This window comes from Psammomys obesus, unplaced genomic scaffold, assembly GCF_907164565.1.
Source record: "Psammomys obesus unplaced genomic scaffold, mPsaObe1.curated_primary_1811, whole genome shotgun sequence".
Classification (NCBI taxonomy): Eukaryota; Metazoa; Chordata; class Mammalia; order Rodentia; family Muridae; genus Psammomys; species Psammomys obesus.
In genome coordinates, this window is record NW_026595981.1 from 3,367,219 (window position 1) to 3,385,586 (window position 18,368).

Genomic DNA, 18,368 nt, shown 5'->3' on the forward strand with positions numbered 1-18,368 from the left:
CCCGTGCCTATTTGAGGAGCTACTGGCAACTGATGGCTCCAAAAAGTGAAGGTTTTCTCCAGCAATGCAGCCTAGAGAGGCCACCCAATGCTTCAGGAAATGGTCTTTCTATCCATGTAAAGCCATACAAACTAAATGGATTCAGTGGGCATTAAATATAAAAGACCAAGCACATACATGAAGCTGTGGGAGAAAAGTGAGAGAACTGGGGAGAAACTAGAGTAGAAGAAATGGTAAAAAATTTTGATCAACACATCATATGCATGTATGATTATTAAATTAAAACTATTTTTTAAGGGCTGGAGAGATGGCTCAGTGGTTGAGAACACTGGCTGCTCATCCAGAAAACTCAAGTTCAGTTCCCAGCACCCACATAGGAGCTCACAATGGTCTGTAGATCAAGTTCCAGAGGATCTGTCATCCACACATAGACATGCATGCAAGGCAAAACATCAATGTACAAGTACACAAACACACATACACGCACACAAATACACACACTTTTTTTAATTTATCATGAGCCAGTGAGATGGTACAGAGGATAACAATACTGGCTACTAGGCCTGGAAACGGAGTTTGACCCTCAGAACACACAGAAGGATGGCTGAAGAGAACCGACTCCATAAAGCTGCCTCCCGACCTTTACGCGTTTAGTATGGCGTGTGCAACACCACTGCCACTACCCAATCACCGCTGCTCACACACACACACACACACACACACACACACAGCCTTTAGATCTGCACTCTTTTCACTGGTCTTTTCACAAATACACTATTAATGTTGAAGTTCTCTAAACGAGAACTGTCTTAAAATAGCTTGGCCTTTCTTCCTATAGTGAAGGATTTTTTTTCACATTCATTAGCTCCACTAACTGAGAATCAAATGTTTATATTATTTTGATTATCAGAGCTTAAGGCCATTTTGGCTGTACAGCCTGGAGGATAGTGGCACCTACCAATAAGCCTGATGACCTGAGTTCCTTCCCTGGGTACATCATAGAGAGAATTCATTCTGATTATCCATGAAATGCATATACTCACACGTACATACAACCCCATACACAAATAAATAAATGTAATTTAAAATAATAACCTCAAGTTGCCATCAAAATGGCTCAGTTGGTAAAGATGCTACCGACAAGCCTAACAACCTAATTACTATTCCCAGGAAACACATGGTGGAGAAAGAGGCAACTCTCAAAAGTGAACAAACTAATGAAATTAATAAATTAATTAACAGGAAAAAATCATCAAGCATTAACAATACTAAGGCTTTAGAAAAGTACTATCGGCATGAGACAAACAAATGAGTAGTCCATTTATCTGCTAAACAGAAAATTCAAGTTACTATAAATCAGTTTAACTCTCCAATATCTCAAAAGCACTTAACTCAAAATAGTCCAGTCACTTAAACTAATCTTCTGAGTTTCCTACATAAAGTATACTGCTTCTTATATCAATTCAGCAATCTAGAAACTAAGAGTGCCTTTCTTCTGTCCCATCCTGATGACGGTTGAGTTTTCGCTGAGCTTCCTATCTATCTGCTCAGCAACTCAGAGGTCTGTCTGTGGCCCAACCGTACAAGAGGTAGGGTTTGTACCATTTAGGTAATGGAAGGAAAAAAAAAAATAGCAGTAAGCTCTGCTGGGGAGAAGTGAAGAGATCACTGTTGATGTTGGCTCAGCTCTGAGACCACCCTCCTTTGAGAGGAGGAGGAAGCAGCGGGCAGAGCCAGCCTGGTCTACAAAGCCAGTCCAAAACAGCCAGGGCTGTTACACAAAGAACCCCTTTCTCGAAAAACAAAACAAAACAACAACAAAAAGTTACAATTGCTAATAATATGAAACATACTAACATACTTAAGAAGAAATATATGAGTTCATGATCTATTGTATATAGATGAGGAAATTAAAAAGAATCAAAACCAACTCCAAAATTTTTAATGTAGAAAGCTTCAGAAAGGTTAGTATGTTCACATAAAAGCTGAAATGGTTCAAATATCACAAACAGATGAACCAAAAAAAAAAAAAAAAAAAACAAAAACTATCGTATATCCCAGTATTGAACCTGTGCAATAAACAGAAATCAACTAACTACTTCTGGGTGTGGTGATACACTTCTTTAATGTCAGCACTCAGGAGGCAAAGGTCGGCTAATCTCTAAGATTCCACATGGTAAAAGAAACCAAATCACTGGCCCAGCATAATGGTGTGCACTTGCTATCCAAGCTACCACCAGGCTGAGAGGCAGGAGGCCAAGTTCAAATCCTCCTCAGCTATATATCAAGTGCAAGGCCAGCCAAGGCTACAGGAGACCCTATCTCAAAAAACAAAACAAAAAATGCTATAATTCAACATATAATTCGCCATGACTGAAATAGTTTAGTTCTCTTTTTTTTTCAAGGCATATTGAAGATTTGTACCTCCTTACCTTTTATGAACTTGGCCAAGTAGAGAAAAGTTCAAGAGCCAATGCCCCTTTTCACTGTCATGAAAATTACAAAAACATGTACGATAGAGGCTCCATAAACTGAGATACTAAACAGCAAAAACAATTAGACTCCACCACACCTCCTTCCTATCAACAACAGCGTGCTCCAAGAGAACCCTTTTTTCCTGTTAAAAGCTATGGGAGAGACATCGAGAGAGCACAGCGGCAGGAAGTGCTTACCACACACGCCTGACAACTTCAGTTTGATCACCGAGTCTGCAGTAGAAGGAGAAAAACTGACTCCCACAAATCAGACTTCATCACACTCCTGTTATCATTTCACATTTAGAAATAGAACAAGCCAGGGGGGTGGGTGGCCCACACCTTTAATCCCAGCACTCAAGAGCAGATCTTTGAGTTTGAGGCCAGCCTGCTCTACAGAATGAGTTCCAGGACAGCTAAGGCTACACAGAGAAACCCTGTTTCAAAAAACCCAAAAAACAAAAAATTAAAAAAAATTTTTTAAATAAAATTTTAAATATAAAAATAAACAATAGAAAATAAAAATAAAAAATAGAAATAGACCAAACAGAACTTCAAAGAATGAGGGATATAATACAAACCCTAAGCCTTACCATCTAAGACTACCATCTAAGAACACACATAACACACATACATACAAATATACATACACCACACACACACACACAAACTCTTGATTTAATTTAAAAAAAGAAACAGAGTTGGGGGTATAAATTAGAGTTGGGAGTAGTAGTGTATCCCTATAATCTCAGCACTGGGGAATCTTAAGCAGAAAAGGAACTTTGGGTCAGCCTAGGCTACAAAGAAAAACCCTGCTAAGGGAAAAGGGAGCAATCTCACTCTCTCAGGAGTCATTCTTCCGGAACGGCCCTTAACTCTTCTTCACCTGTACATTCTATATGTCACTTTAACGTGCACTATACAAACATGTTTCTCATGGGGATCATGTTTTTGATCTCCAGATAAAATCTGGCAATGTTTGGAAATAAATATTATTACCACAACTAGTGGGCAAGAGCTTGCCACTGGCATATGAGAATTCAGAAATTCTATAAAATATGCTATAATGCACAATACAGATCCCTATAACAACCTGCCCTTTCCAAAATGCTGATACACTGTATTTTTCACTACATCCCTATCCTATCCAACTACTCAACCTAGGCTATCAGGTGTGGCTTATTTCTGTATCCTACTACAGTATCTAGTAAACAGCACATTTTAAAACTGTTAGAAATACATATATTTTATTTGTTTGTTTGTTTGTTTGTTTTAGTGGAACAGGGTTTCTCTGTATATCCTTGGCTATCCTGGAACTCTTTGTGTTTTCCAGGTTGGCCTTGAACTCACAGAGATCCACCTGCCTCTGCCTCCCAAGTGCTGGGATTAAAGGCGTGCGCCGCCGGCCCGGCTTACAGATATGCCTTAAGTGAATATGCCTATTTTGATTATCACAGGCAGTGCAGAAATCATAGCATTTAGAACAAAATAAAACAAACAAAAGAAGCTGGAGAGCTCCGCTGATAAAGGCACTTACTGCCAAGACTGCCACCTGAGCACAACCCCTGGGACCCACACGGTGGAAGAAGAACCGACAAAGCCCCAAGTTGTCCTATGACCTCCCTGTATGCAGCGCATACACACACACACACACACACACACACACACACACACACACACACACACACACACACCAGACCCAAAGTCTATACATGCAATGAGCTTCTTTTCATACAGTCAGAATAGGCATGAAAGTTCTAAAGCTTCATATTAAAATTTACACTCTCAGTATTGAATATATATTTTGAATATGCATTTATCCAACACCAAAATAAATAAATATCAGAATCATAAGTAAAAAAAAAAAAAAAATTAATTGGGCTGGAGAGATGGCTCAGAGGTTAAGAGCACTGACTGTTCTTCCAAAGGTCCTGAGTTCAATCCCCAGCAACCACATGGTGGCTCACAACCATCTATAGTGAGATCCAGTGCCCTTTTCTGGAGTGCAGGTATACAAGCAAGTACAACACTGCATACATAATAAATAATAAATCTTAAAAAAAAAACTTTATGCTTCAGAGATTAAAAGGAGCTAGGCATGGTTAGCTCACCTGTGTAACACTACCCAGAGAGGCTGTTATAGGAAGACTAAAGTGAGTTTGAGCCCAATCTAGATTATCGCATGAGTTTCCGACCAGCCTGAATTACAGCATGAGACCTCTCTTCTGAAGGAGAGAAAGGAGGGAAAGGCGAACTTTTCAAGAAATACTTGAAACCTATAACAATGATAACCAAATAAAGTACAACAGTGAGTACTAAAATCTGGTGGAAAATATGACAATTAATATTTTGTACACCTGCATGCCAGAAGAAGCATGAGATCCCAGTGTAGATGGTTGTGAGCTACCATGCTGTTACTAGGAATTGAACTCAGGACCTCTGGAAGACCAGATAGTGCTCTTAACCACTGTGCCATCTCTCCAGCCCCCTGACTATAAATTCTTAACTCTAAAAAAACAAAAAACCTTGACCTTGTTTAGTAATGATGTTACATCAACTTTTCCTGAAAGCTCTTTCTTAATTGGAATAAATTCTCAATAGGAATAAACTGGTAGAAGCCAATCCAAACACAAACTCAAAGACCAAAATTGTAGCATATGCTTGTCATTTCAGCACTTACAGAGGATCAGGACTCAAAACCAGCCTTGTTTACATAGCAAGTTCAAGGCTACCACCCTACAATGAGACCAGGTTGGCCCCCACCCTGCAGATTTATTTAATATATAGGAGTGTTTTGACTGCATGTATGTATATATATATCACATTCATGCCCGATGCACTCAGAGGACAAAAGAGCCCCTCTCACTGACATTATAGATGGCTCTAAACCTCCATATGGGTGCTGGGAATCAAAACCAGGTTCTAAGCAAGAACTGATGCTCTTAACTGTTGAGCCATGCTCTAGCCCCAGACCAGTCTTAACAAATTAAAAAACAAACAAAAAAACTGAACACTTATAACTATTTCTATAAAAAGATTAAAAGCAATCAAAATACAAGGTCTAGAGTTGGGTATAATACACAGAAGCATTCTAAAATCTGTTTTAATATTTAGTACATCAGTCACATTAATTTTATGACACTACATATCATAATTAATATTTTAATATTAAATCTACATTCTCAAGCAAAAATAAATGTTATTTTCTTAGTATCCTACAAATAAGAAGCTTTACTGATAAACTCAGTGGTGCACACCTGTAAGCTGCAATCACTTGAAAGCTGAAGCATGAGGATCACTTGGGCCTAGGGGTAGTGAGCAACCTGCACACTGCCATGCTTCCTGCCATTCACAGTGCCAGACAAAACCTCTCAAACTGTAGGCCAGCCCCAATTAAATGTTTTCCAGCCACACATAGTGGTGCACGCTTGTAATCCCAGCACTCAGGGAGACAGAGGCAGGCAGATCTCTGTGAGTTTGAGGCCAGCAGTGTCTACAAAATGAGTCCAGGACCTCCAAGGCTACACAGAGAAACCCTGTTGCAAAAAAAATTAAAATTAAAAAAAGCTTTACACATAAGTATTCTTAAATGCCTTCAACATCAGGAATGGAGAAAAGGAGTCAAGGAGTAAGAAATGTTACACCAAATTCTTCCTAAATAAGCAAAGTACTAAAGGGGGAAAAAAACAGAATTTCATTCCTTAGAACAGGCTTTACATTGGACAAAGAAGAAAACAATCTCTCACAGATTTAAAAATTCCAATCAGGCAAGTGGGGCGTAGCTTATAGGTGTTTCAGTTACGAGAAAAAGGCTCAGGGATCCACTTTTAGACACCGTTCTCTTTATCCCACCGCACATACTTAGTATTAAACAATACATATTAGTCTGTTCTAAATACAATAGTAAGCTACTCCGATATTCTAACCATTTCTCTCAAATATATATGTCAGCCAAAGAACTAGGACTGTAATTCGGTAGTAGAAGTGCTTTCCTAACACGTGTAAGGTTCTGGGTTCAATCCAGAGTAAGTTACAGGGGCTAGGAATGTAGCTTATTTCTAAAATGTTTGTGATATATACATTGATATATATAAGAGGCCAAAACATACAAACCATTGATGGCTCAGCAGGTAAGGGCATGTTCCACCATGCCTCACAACCCAAGTTCAATCCTCAGAACTCACAAAGTAGAGGGGAGAACCAGCAACTCCCATAAGTTGTCCTGTGACCTCCACATTGCACACACACAAATACAAAATAAGTTTAAAATATATAAACAAAAAGCATAAACTCAACTTCAAATCAAAAGTAGAAAAATACAAGCCAGCTACTAAGGAGTCTGAGGCAAGAGAATTCAAAGTTCAAAGGCCAGACGAGGCAACTAAAGGAGACTTCCTGAACTAAAATAAAGTTTTAAAAGGGGGCTAGGAGAGGCTAGAGAAATGACTCAGTAGCTCTTGTAAAGGAACAAACTTTAGTTCCCAACACCCACATTGGGGCTTACAACTGCCTCTAACACCAGTGCCTGGGGATCCAACCCTCTCTTCTGATCTTTGAAGGCTCCTGTAGCACCCATACATACACTCAAATATAAACACATATACACAAAATAAATATTTAAAATAATTTTTTTTTTTTTTTTTTTTGTCATGAAGTCTATGTAGGCCTGACTGGTCTGGAACTCTCTATGTAAACCATGCTGGCCTCAAATTCACAGAGAACTGCCTTCCTCTATCTCCCATTTTTTTTTTTTTTACCTCTCATTAAAAAATATAAAAAGGGTCAAGTGCTGGGATAACTGCTCAGTGATAGTCAACAATTTGCTGAGTGTTTGCTATGTATCAGGGGAATATCAAATAAAGATCATCCTATTTAAATCTAGCAACTCAGTAAATAGTATCTTCATGGAAAAAGTTAAGGAAGTGGGCAGATGAGAAAGCTCAGCAGGTAAAGATGCTTCCTGCCAGCCCTGATTGAGTAAGTTAATCCTCAGGACATAGGTAAAGGGAGGTCAAGAACAGACTCTCAAGTTGCCCTCCTATGCACCCCACAAATGTGATTAAAAAAAAAAAAGCTCAGGAAGTTATACAACTTATAAATGCTATTATTAAAATATAGTAATTGGGCCAGGGAGATGGCACAGTGGGTAAAGGGTTCTTGTTGCCAAGCTTGACAACACAAGCTCAATCTTCGAGACCCACATGACAGAATGAAAGAACCAACTCCTGCAAATTGTTCTCTTACCTCCCTCACCCAAATAAATAAATGTAATAATTTTCAAAGCTCAAATTTAAAATATGCCAGGATCACTATGGTTGATTCTATTCCCATCCCATTACCTGGTAATTCTCAGCCACTGAACTCTGGTCTTTCTAAATGTAATTCATCTGCTTAAAAGTATTTGATCCAAATATTTAACAGGGACTAGAGATGGCTCAGCAGTCGAGAACACTACTGCTTTTGCAAGTAACCTTGGTTCAGTTCCTAGTTTCCACATAGTAGCTCACAACCAATAACTCCAGGGGAATCAATGACCTCTTCTAGCTTCTGGGAAACAGGTATACATGTAGTACACAGAAATACATAAGTACAGGCAAAGCACTCACACATCTAAAATAATCTTAAAAGAATTTTGTTAAACTTATCACGGGCTAGAGAGATAGCGCAGAAGTTATGGTTACTGAATACTCTTATTGAGGACCCGGGTTCAATTCCCAGCATTCACATGGCAGCTCACAACTGTCTGTAAGTCCAAGATCTGACACCTTCACCCAAACATACATGCAGGCAAAAGACCTGTGCACATTATTTATTACTTATTAAAAGAAAAAAGTTGGTCCTTCTTTGCTTAAAAATAAGTCATGGAACTGTTAAATGCAATTATTTTTAAATAATAACCTTCTTAAATATGATGGTGCACACCTATAATCCTAGCACCTAGGAAGTCCAGACTGGATGGGTTCAATCCCCACCACCACCACCACCAATTAAAAAAAAAAAAAAAAGGAGGTAGTAAAAATATGCCTTTAACCCCAGCACTGGGAGGTGGAGGATGAAGACCAGAAACTCAAAGTCATGCTCAGCTACACAACCAAGGTCATAGCCAGCCTGGCTACATAAACCCTGACTTGATAAATAAACACCTAACACAAAGCTGATGCTTGTTTTGAGACGGGGTTTCCTTATGTTGCCCACACTGGCCTGAACTACTGGGCTTCAGAGATCCAGCTACCTCAGGTTCCTGACAAGTAAACTGGCATTTTTAACAAATTAGCATATCTACTAAGGAAGATTTTAGTAATATATACTCTTACTTATTTATAGGCAATGTTTACATTAAGAAACTTCCACCATTTATGAACCACTTAATTTTGTCACTATTTATAATTCAGAACAAAAATCTGCTTCTAGCACAAATGGGAGAGACTGATAAGGAAACAACTGTTACCAAATGATGGCAGAAACATCTCAACTGAAAATTAGTGTTTCTAGTAGCCAGGAAGCCTTGTTATTTTAGGAGTGAGGCACCATTAACAAAATTAAACATCAAATTTTATCACTAAAAATTCAATACTTTAACCCACCAATGGAATAAAATGAAATGAAACAATACAGGCTTTTATCATCTCACTTACATTTTATAACAGGAAATCTTGAATATGTTTTTTAAAACTCCAGCCATGAACAAGTTCAGAAACCTAAAAGGTAGATGGACATATGTTGGCACTCTATTTAATGGGACAGTCCCAATTTTATGTAGAACTTGACTATACAAACTTGACCTTTGTTTTTTTTTTTTTCTTTTCTTTTTAAGTAATTCACTCATATATGACTCTGAACTGGACAGCAGGCAGCTCTTCAACCTAAAAGCTCCTAATTTCTAAATGGTTAAGTTAGAAAAAGTAAAGTTTGTTGTTACAACAGACTACTGATAACCAAAGAGATACGAGTGAGAAATAGTAATTTTAATACATAAATCAGCCAAACATAGAAGCGTACTTCTAGAAGACATGAAGAAGAAAATAATCTAAATTCTAGTTTGAATGTCAACATCTGATCCCTATACAACTTATGGTTTTACTAAGTATTCATATCTACCAAAAAACATCAATTTTTGTTTCTTTTTAGTCTGTAGTCCTGGCTATCCAGGAATTGACTGTGTAAATCATCCTGCCTTGGCTCCCAAGTGCTAGGGATTACAGTTACATGCCCTATGCCTTGCTAGAACCAGCTCCCCCCACCCACCCTCCTCTCTTTGAAGACAGTCTCACCGTGTAAGTCCTGGTCAGCTGGGATCATGCTATGTAGGCCAGACAAAGATCCACATGCTTTTGCCTCCCAAATGTTGTGATTAAAGGTGTATAGCACTAAACCAGAGCACAACCAGCAAACTATTAAATTATATTCTTAAAGTATCCAATCTTAGCCTGTATGGTAGCAAACGCCTGTAATCCCAAAAACCAAAGGTAAGAACAAGAGGAACTTTTGAGTTCAAGGGCCACTAAGTAAACATGAGCCCAATGTAGGCTATTATGCAATGTAGCAAGACCCAAACTCAAGAATATAATTAACTAATTCACTGATTGATTAAAATTAACACTTGCTGCTGTTGATGAAGATGAACAGGGTTCAGTTCTCAGCACCCACATGACAGTTCACAACCATCTATAACTCCTGTTCCAAGAGGATCATCTGATGCCCTTCTTCTGGACTCTTTGGGCACCAGGCACACACACAGTACACAGACAGACAGACAAAGTCATACATACAGACAAAACAATCACACACATTTGAAAAACTGAAAGGGGAGAGGGAGGGAGAGTATGAGAGAGTTGAGAGTTGAGTGTGTGTGTGTGTGTGTGTGTGTGTGTGTGTGTGTATGAGTACTCTACAGTGAACACCAAATTTTTCAACTATCCCAATTATGTTTGTTACTAGTAGAATGGTATTCTAACATGGGACTAAATATCATTACATGCCTTAAATATTCAGATATTTAAGACATGTTCTCAGCCCAGACTGGCCTCAAACTTAATCTGTAGTCAAGAACGATCTTGAACTTTTGATCTTCCTGCCTCCACCTTCATGCTGGTATTACAGGCTACCAACAGAATTACAAATATGTTCTACCTTCCATACCCAGTTTATTCAGTATTGAAGACTAAACCCAGGACCATACGCTTATCATTGACTTACATCCCTAGCCCTAAGATACACTTATTTTGTATCAACATGTAAATAATTACCATATCTAAAATTCTCCAAAAATCTGTATTACAGAAAATACAGTAATTATTTTCTATTTAGTTTGCATATATATTTGGTTCTATATACTACTGTATTTCTTTTAAACCTTTCAGACAGCACAGATGAAATTCATTGGTAAGATTGCTTATGTTATGGTCCTCTAAGCCCTGGGTTTTAGCACAGCAAAATAGGTAACTTTCATCAGAGTTTAAATTTGAGACATCTTTAGAATGGAAGCAATGTTTTGAAACTATTAAGACATTCTTGGTGCAAGAGGGATGGCTCAGTGGGTAAGAGCAGTTACTGAGCAAGCATGAGGACCTGAGTTCAAATTTCCAGAACCCATATAAAAAACTAGCTGTAGCCATGTGCACCTCCCCAGCACTGTGGGAGGCAGAGAAAGGAGACTCAAGGGACTTGCTGGCCATCAGCCTACCTCCAGATTCAGTCAAGATACCCTGGTTTTAAAGGAATACGGCAGACAGTGATAAAGGAGGACACAACATCCTCCTCTAGCACTCTCACACACACTCATATACACTTATTTTCAGATATTCTTAAACCTGTCCTGGTGGAGCATGCCTATAATCCCAGTTCTCAAGAGGCAGAGGCTGAATTGCAGCAAGTTCAGGATAACCTGATCTACCTAATGAGTTTCACAGACCAGCCAGGATTCACGAGATGCTTAAAAAACAGAAATTTAAAAAGCAATAAAAAAATTACTTTGACTAGTAAAAGCCGCTAAACCAGTTGATTCTCAGAAATTCCTCCATTTATAAAACATGAGAATAATGACCAAATTAACAAATCAGATATTAGAATGCCAAAAATTAAGTCATTAAAAGGGAATCCAGAGAAAGAGCCAGTTGTGAAAGAACAGGAAGTGATGTACATTCCATTTTGTGGATGAACTATTTAGAAACATAAGCACCACACTAATCTGGAATCAACTCAGACTCACAGCTCTCAGTATTATTCTCTGACAGTGGCATCAGGGCCAGGAAATAACCCTCAGGCAGTTTTTTCCTTAATAATGAATTTATTTAACTGATCATCAGCACACTTTTGCCACTTTTAGGGAAGAGCTCCTACCAGCTAAAGAGAAGATGCCTTTGTTCAAATATGAAACAGTAAAGCAATTAACATATGTATGTATGTGTGTGTGTGTGTGTGTATATATATACATATATATACACATATATACACACACACACACACACACACACACACACACACACACATATATATATGCCCTGTGTATATCCTTAAGTTTTATGGCCATTACTGATAAATCCACTCTTCTTGCATCTTTCCAAAATAAAATCAGTCATTCTTTCCTGAGCAGTATGTTTGGATTCATACTTACTAGAATGATATGACTCCATTATCAGCAACAAACCATAAAACAGAGAATTAGGTATTATGGCCTATTTTTTCCTGTATGAGAAGAAAACTACATATTCTGCAAATAGGACAACATGCACTGTGCATCATGAAGTAAAGGTTCAAATGAAGCTGGACACAGTAGCTCAGCACTCAGAAGGCTGACTGCCTCCCACTGAAGGCCAGCCAAGACTACACTGTAAGAACCTGCCTCAATAAAAACAATTCCAGGCACAGTGTCACAAGTGAGGCAGAAGGTTCAGTTCAGGGCTAGCCTGTGTACACAACATCTGAAGATCATCTGTACTACAGTGGAAATTACTGCCCCAAACTCTCCCCAAAAAAAAGAGAAAGATTCAAATGAATGGTGCTATTCACATTAAATGAACTGAAATGAATATTAAAAGAAAATAAGGCAGAAATTTTTATTTTTGAGGAAAAACATGATGCACCTTTCCCAAAAATAATGAAATAAATAAAAGAATTTAGGACAGGCGTGGTGGACCACACCTTTAATCCCAGCACACAGCAGGCAGAGACAGGCAGATAGCTTGTGAATTTGAGGCCAACCTGGCCTACATAGCAAGTTAGAGGCCAGCCATGGAACTCATTCACCACTGAATAGTGAGATGCTGTTTCAAAAAAAAAAAAAAAAAATATTCAAACTGGGTATGACGGCACACACCTGTAATTCTAGCACTTGGAAGGTTGGAGTTTAAAGTCATCTTCAGTTATGCCAGCATGGGCTACATGAGAAAGAACTTAAATCAATGTCTATCAGTACTATTACATCTTTAAATACTTGTATTCATAATTTAAAAATAACTCATTAAGTAAAGCTTAGACAATTCATTAAAATAGTTTAGTAATAATCTTTATTACTGCTAATATTCACATATGGAACATTTTAAAATCACTTCACTAGTAAATCTAAACAATTAAAGGAAAGAAAGATGGACCCAGGTGTGGAGGCTTACAGCTGTAATCCCAGCATAAGAGATGGTGAGACAGGAGGATTGCTGAGTTCAAGGCAGTCTGAATACAGAGACCCTGTCTATAAAAGAGGGGGCGGGGAGAAGACTGTACATCAAGACTCCTCTAAGGAAGAAACAGTAAAAAATGTACATCAAGACTTCTTCAGAACTTGAAGGCTAATTTTTTTGTTTCAAAAGGCACTTACCAGAAGCTGAAACTGTTATTTTTACTTCTACTATACTAAGGGCAAAAATCAACAAGTACTACTGCAAACCAAACAAGATGGTTTCATTTAAAGCAAGTATATATAAAGCAAAAATGAAAAAAAAAAAAATGAGGATACAGATCACAACATAACTGGGGGCATTATCTTGCATTTCCTTAAGAAGGAACATCTGCTACTTGAAAGTTTGTAACAATAATTTTCAGAAATTTTCTGTGTCATGCAAAACAGTATTAACCTTAAAAAGTCTCAGCCCAGGGGCAAATGTCTGATTATCAGACAGTTTGAATGTAATAATTCTCCAAGAACTATAAAAGCCAAAGGGGAAAAGGGGGGAGGGGAAAGATATAATTATTTTATTAAATCCTAACGAAAAGTTCCGGCCCCTCCAAGTCTATCCAGGCATAGTTCTCTCTCTCAAAACAGAGCAAGAGAGACATCAAAACTGTTCTGAGGCCATGTCCCAACAGTAACAGGAGCAGACAAAGTTCCCATGGTCAGATCTCAGGTGAAGAATCCCAACAGTATTTGTAATCTATTTTAAAACCAAAGGGGAAAAAAGCTAAGCTCTCCAAGGGATGCGCCATTACTTGCCTCTCCTGCCCCCTCCCCCTCGTCAGTGGGTCCGTGTATGAAGAAACTGACTTAGACTTCTGCAGCATTGCAGTAGACTACAGAACGGGGGGGGGGGGGGGTATGAAATAATGCTTCCATCACTCCTTACATTAGGAAGGTATAGATTTCCTGGGGGGAGGGGGAGATCGTCCAGTCGGCTACCCAGAGCATTCTCCATTCTCAAGAATACAGACACTACAAAGGAGGAGGAGCAGGATGAGCAGAGAGCAGAAAGGGACCTCGCGCCTTTAAATCGGGGTGCACGTCAACTCAAATCTCCCTACTAGAGCCACACCTTCTCAGAAACATCCCCTTCCACCACCTCTTCCGGTGACCCTTAGGAAAAAGGAATGCAATTGCTCTGGCCCCTCCAAACAGGAGGGCGCCCCGCTCACCAGTTTCTTCACCCCACCCACAGACTCACAGACCCTCCTTGTCTCCCTCCCCCACTCTACCCCCAGATCTCTTCTTCCACCCGGAGAGGCCTGAGTGGGCAGAATTTCCCCGCCCCCTCCATGTCTTCCCTTCCCAAAGCAGAGGTGCCCTTACCCCTTCGCCGGCAGGTCTGGGGCGGGGCGGACAGGCGCAGACCCCCGGAGCGCTCCGCTGGCCGCGGCGGCGGAGAGCGGGGAGTGAGGAGGAGGGGGCCCGGCGACAGACCGCCGCCCCCCCCCCCCCCGCCCCCCCGCCCCAGCCGCGCGACCCGGGGCCGGGGGGGGGGGAGGGGACGAGGGGACGACCGGGGTCGAGGAGGCGCCCTTAACGCTCGGGCTCAGTTAAGATGGCGCGGGGGAAGTGTCGGGAGCCGCCGCCGCCGCCGCCTCGGGGGAACCGGCCCGGGCCTCGGCCGCCTCCGGTCCTCACAGCCGAGGCCCTGGCGGTCCCCCGCCGCGGCCCCTCGGCGGGCGGGCCCACGCGCACCCCTCCGCCGCCCCCACCACCCCTGGAAGGGCGCGCTCACAAAGGGAGGAGAGGCCGCGGGCCGGCGGGCCGCGGGGCGGGGTCCCCGGGGGCCGGGAGGCCTGGGAGGTTCGCGACTGCTCCGCGCTCTCGGCCCACGGCGGGCGCAGGGCGCGCGGGACCCCTCCTCTCTCCTCGGGCGGGCGGCGGCACCGACTCACTGTCTTCGCCACCCTCCCTCTCTCCTTCCAAGCCCTGAAGCCACAGAGCTCAGCCGCTGCCCGGGTGGCCCCCCCTTCTCCGACACCACTCCCCTCCTCCCGACAGACATCTCAGTCTCAGATCTCGCGAGACTCCTTGCCTGACAGGCCCGACCCTGCGCGAGGCACGGCTGCGTGCGCGCGCGCGCGCGGCCCCGGGAGCGCAGGCTGGCTGGGCTGCCCCGAGTGGTAGGTTGGGGCCGGTCCCACCCTCAGCTCGCCCTTGCCACGCGGGCGTCAGGTGCATGCCATTCAGCCCGGAAGTCCGAGGGAGAAGAGCTCATCACGCTCCTCTTCCCACCTCCAGAACATCAGCCTTCCACACTAACACTGCCAAAGTGAAACTTTGCTCCGAAGAGGAGAACGTCTCACTCCTGCACACCTCAACCGGACGCCTCGTGGGATCCTGGGACCATCTTGGCGGCATAGTCACTGTGTACCTGCGTTTGCGTGATCCCAATAGTTGAATAGTAAGGTTGAGAACGGCGGTTAGACTTGCCTGTAAGCCATTCTGTATATTTGTGATGGAAGGGACTTCAGAGGGCTTTGTGGACTCTGAGTTGAGAAAACTTCTTCGGTATAAAAGAAGCAAACTTGGCCAGGCGTGGTGGCGCACCCCTTTGACCCCAGCACTCAGGAGGCAGAGGCAGATAGATCTGAGTTCTAGACTGTGGTCTACACAGTGAGTTCCAGATCAGTCGGGGATACACAGTGAGACCCAGTCTTTAAAAACAATCAAAATAATTCTCCATCTGGTAGTTTTTGCTCTCCCCTCTCCCTTACACACACACACACACACACACACACACACACACACACACATGCCTGAAATCACCTCTTATCCCTGGCTAGCATGGGACTCCTTATGAACAGCTGAACTGGTGTTAAGGAACCAACAGGTGAGCTGATCGTGACAGTGCACACCTGTATTCTGCAATCCTACCGTACAAGAGGCTGAGGCAGGAAATCGTGAGTCAGAGGTGGAGGCCAGCTTGGGGCTACATATTATATACAGATGGAGTGAGAGGGTTCAAAAGTTGAGAGCAAGTACTGCTTGCTCTTGTAGAGGACAGTTCAGTTCCCAGCAGCCATGTGGGGCAGCTCCTAACCAACTGTAACTCTAGCTCCACAGTATCCAATGCCCTCAGGTCCCTTGGATGGACTCCTGACTTTGTGTGCGTGCTCAAACTTTTTTATTGGGCTACGGTGATGCACATTTTTAATTCCAGCACTCAGAAGACAGACATAGGAGGATCTCTTGTTAAGTTTGAAGCCAGCCTGATCTACAAGGCAAGTTTAAGGACAGCCAGGGCTACATAGAGGGACCCTGTCTCAAAAAACAAATTAATAAACATGTATACATAGGTGCGTGTGTGTGTGTGTGCGTGTGAGTTTTTCTATTGTGGTGGCCCATGGCTATAACCCTCCCAGCGTTTTGGTGTTTGCTGTAAAGTCAGGAGAATCAGCACTTCAAAGTGAAGGCTATCTTATCATAAGAAGTTTGAGACAATCTGAGTTATATAAAACTCTATCTCAAAAACAAGCAAAGACACAAAAAGAATGCCTAAAGTCATTTAAGAAAACATACGTAAGCCGGGTGCAGTGGTGCATGCCTCTAATCCCAGCACTCAGGGAGGCAGAGGCGAACAGATCTCTGAGTTTGAGGCCAGCCTGGTTTACAAAGCGAATCCAGGACAGCCAAGGCTACACAGAGAAACCCTGTCTCCAAAAAACCAAACAAAAAGAAAAAGGAAAAAAAAAGAAAAAACGCATATGCTGGGCTAAGGCGAGAGCTCAGTGGATAAAGTGTTCGCCACACAATCAGGAGGTCATTCCTTTGGATCCCCAGTACCCACATATAGGGCAAGCAGAGATAAGAGCATGCCAGGGACTCACAAGCAGCCAGTCCAGCCAAGTAGGGCAAATTCCAGGTTTAGTGGGAGACCTTGTCTCAAGAAGTAAAGTGAAGGGTTAGCAAGATGACTCAGTGGGTGAAAGGTCTTGCCTTGAACGCCTGATGATCTGAGTTCAATCCCTGGAACTTAAGCAAAGGTAGAAGGAGAGAACTGATTCCACAAAGTTGTCCGCTGACCTTCATACCTTTCCCCTGTAGTATTCGTACCTACATACACACATTATACACCCACATACTAGGCAGGTAGATCTCTGTGAGTTCAAGGCCACCCTGATCTACATAGTGAGTTCTAGGACAATGAAATATAGGTAGAGAGACCTTATTTCAAAAAAAAAAAAAAAAATGAAGACCATAAAACAAGACACTTGATATGTGTGTCTGGTGTCCATATGCACAAGCTCCCATTTACACACACCTACACATACACATACATATACAAAATTATAGACTACCCTGGTGGCAGCATATAACTGTAATCTCAGCACTTGGAAGGCTAAAGCAGGAAGAGCATGAGTTCCAGGCCAACCCTGGCTACATAGTAAGACCAAGTGTCAACAATGACAGTGAAAAGAAGGAGGAGAAAAGGAAAGGAAAAATCTACAGCCTGGGTAGAGTTCAGATGTACAAGTGTTGCCTACCATGCAGAAGGCCTTAAATTAGATTCCCCAACACCACAGTGCTGCTCTTTAACCAACATAACAACTGCAATAAGTAGATCTGTCCTGGGAGTTTTATGAACAGAACTTTACTTTGAAAATAAATATAATTTAATTTGAAAAATTCAAAATTTCAGTAAACTAAGGTAGTAAATTGGCCAGGATCAGAAAAGCAAGCCCTCTGCTTCAGCGGGATGTGGCTTGTTCTCAACACTTTTGTTGGAGTCCAGAGCCTTCCTGGAGTCATTGGTTCCTCTCTCTGCCTCACCCACTCTCAAATGACAACTTCCTCTCAACATAAAACACTCCAGCTATTTTCTCCTAGGAAATGGGGAGAGCTATCTTCATCTCCCTTGCCCTTCACAACCAGTCTTTTTTGATAACATAGCCATCTTTCACCACCACTAATCACATTTGACCTTGGTTGCTATATCTAATGAAGACATTTAATCCTTTTCTTCCTGTAATCTATCATATGTGACATCCATGACACTCCTTCCACCTTGAATCTATCCCTACTCGGCTTTTCAAAACCCCTCAAAAACAGTCTTTCTATCTTCCTTTCCTGCCAGGGCCTCTCTTCCTCCACCCAGCACTTAAAATATATGTCTCTCTAATTTTGGTCTGTTTCAGCAAGAGATTGTCACCATAAGAATGCCCCTCCCCCCCCCAGCCTGAGGCTATAACCCTGTAGTAGAGCACATGCTCATCATATGGAAA

At 41.8% G+C, this 18,368-nt stretch overlaps 1 protein-coding gene across 3 annotated transcripts in view; it reads right to left on the reverse strand.

The window, feature by feature from the left end:
- The window catches only part of Taok1 (TAO kinase 1), a 78,180-nt gene extending 63,597 nt beyond the window's left edge, over window positions 1-14,583 (reverse strand). Inside the window, exons 1-3 of one of the 3 annotated variants that reach the window (XM_055619533.1) lie at window positions 14,467-14,583; window positions 9,746-9,841; window positions 9,110-9,172 (exon numbers count right to left, since the gene is read on the reverse strand). The gene's annotated coding sequence lies outside the window, so the exon portion shown is untranslated. The remainder of the gene's footprint in view (window positions 1-9,109; window positions 9,173-9,745; window positions 9,842-14,466) is intronic. The other 2 variants (XM_055619532.1, XM_055619534.1) reach the window with 2 other exon arrangements.
- Between the last annotated feature and the right edge of the window lie 3,785 nt (window positions 14,584-18,368).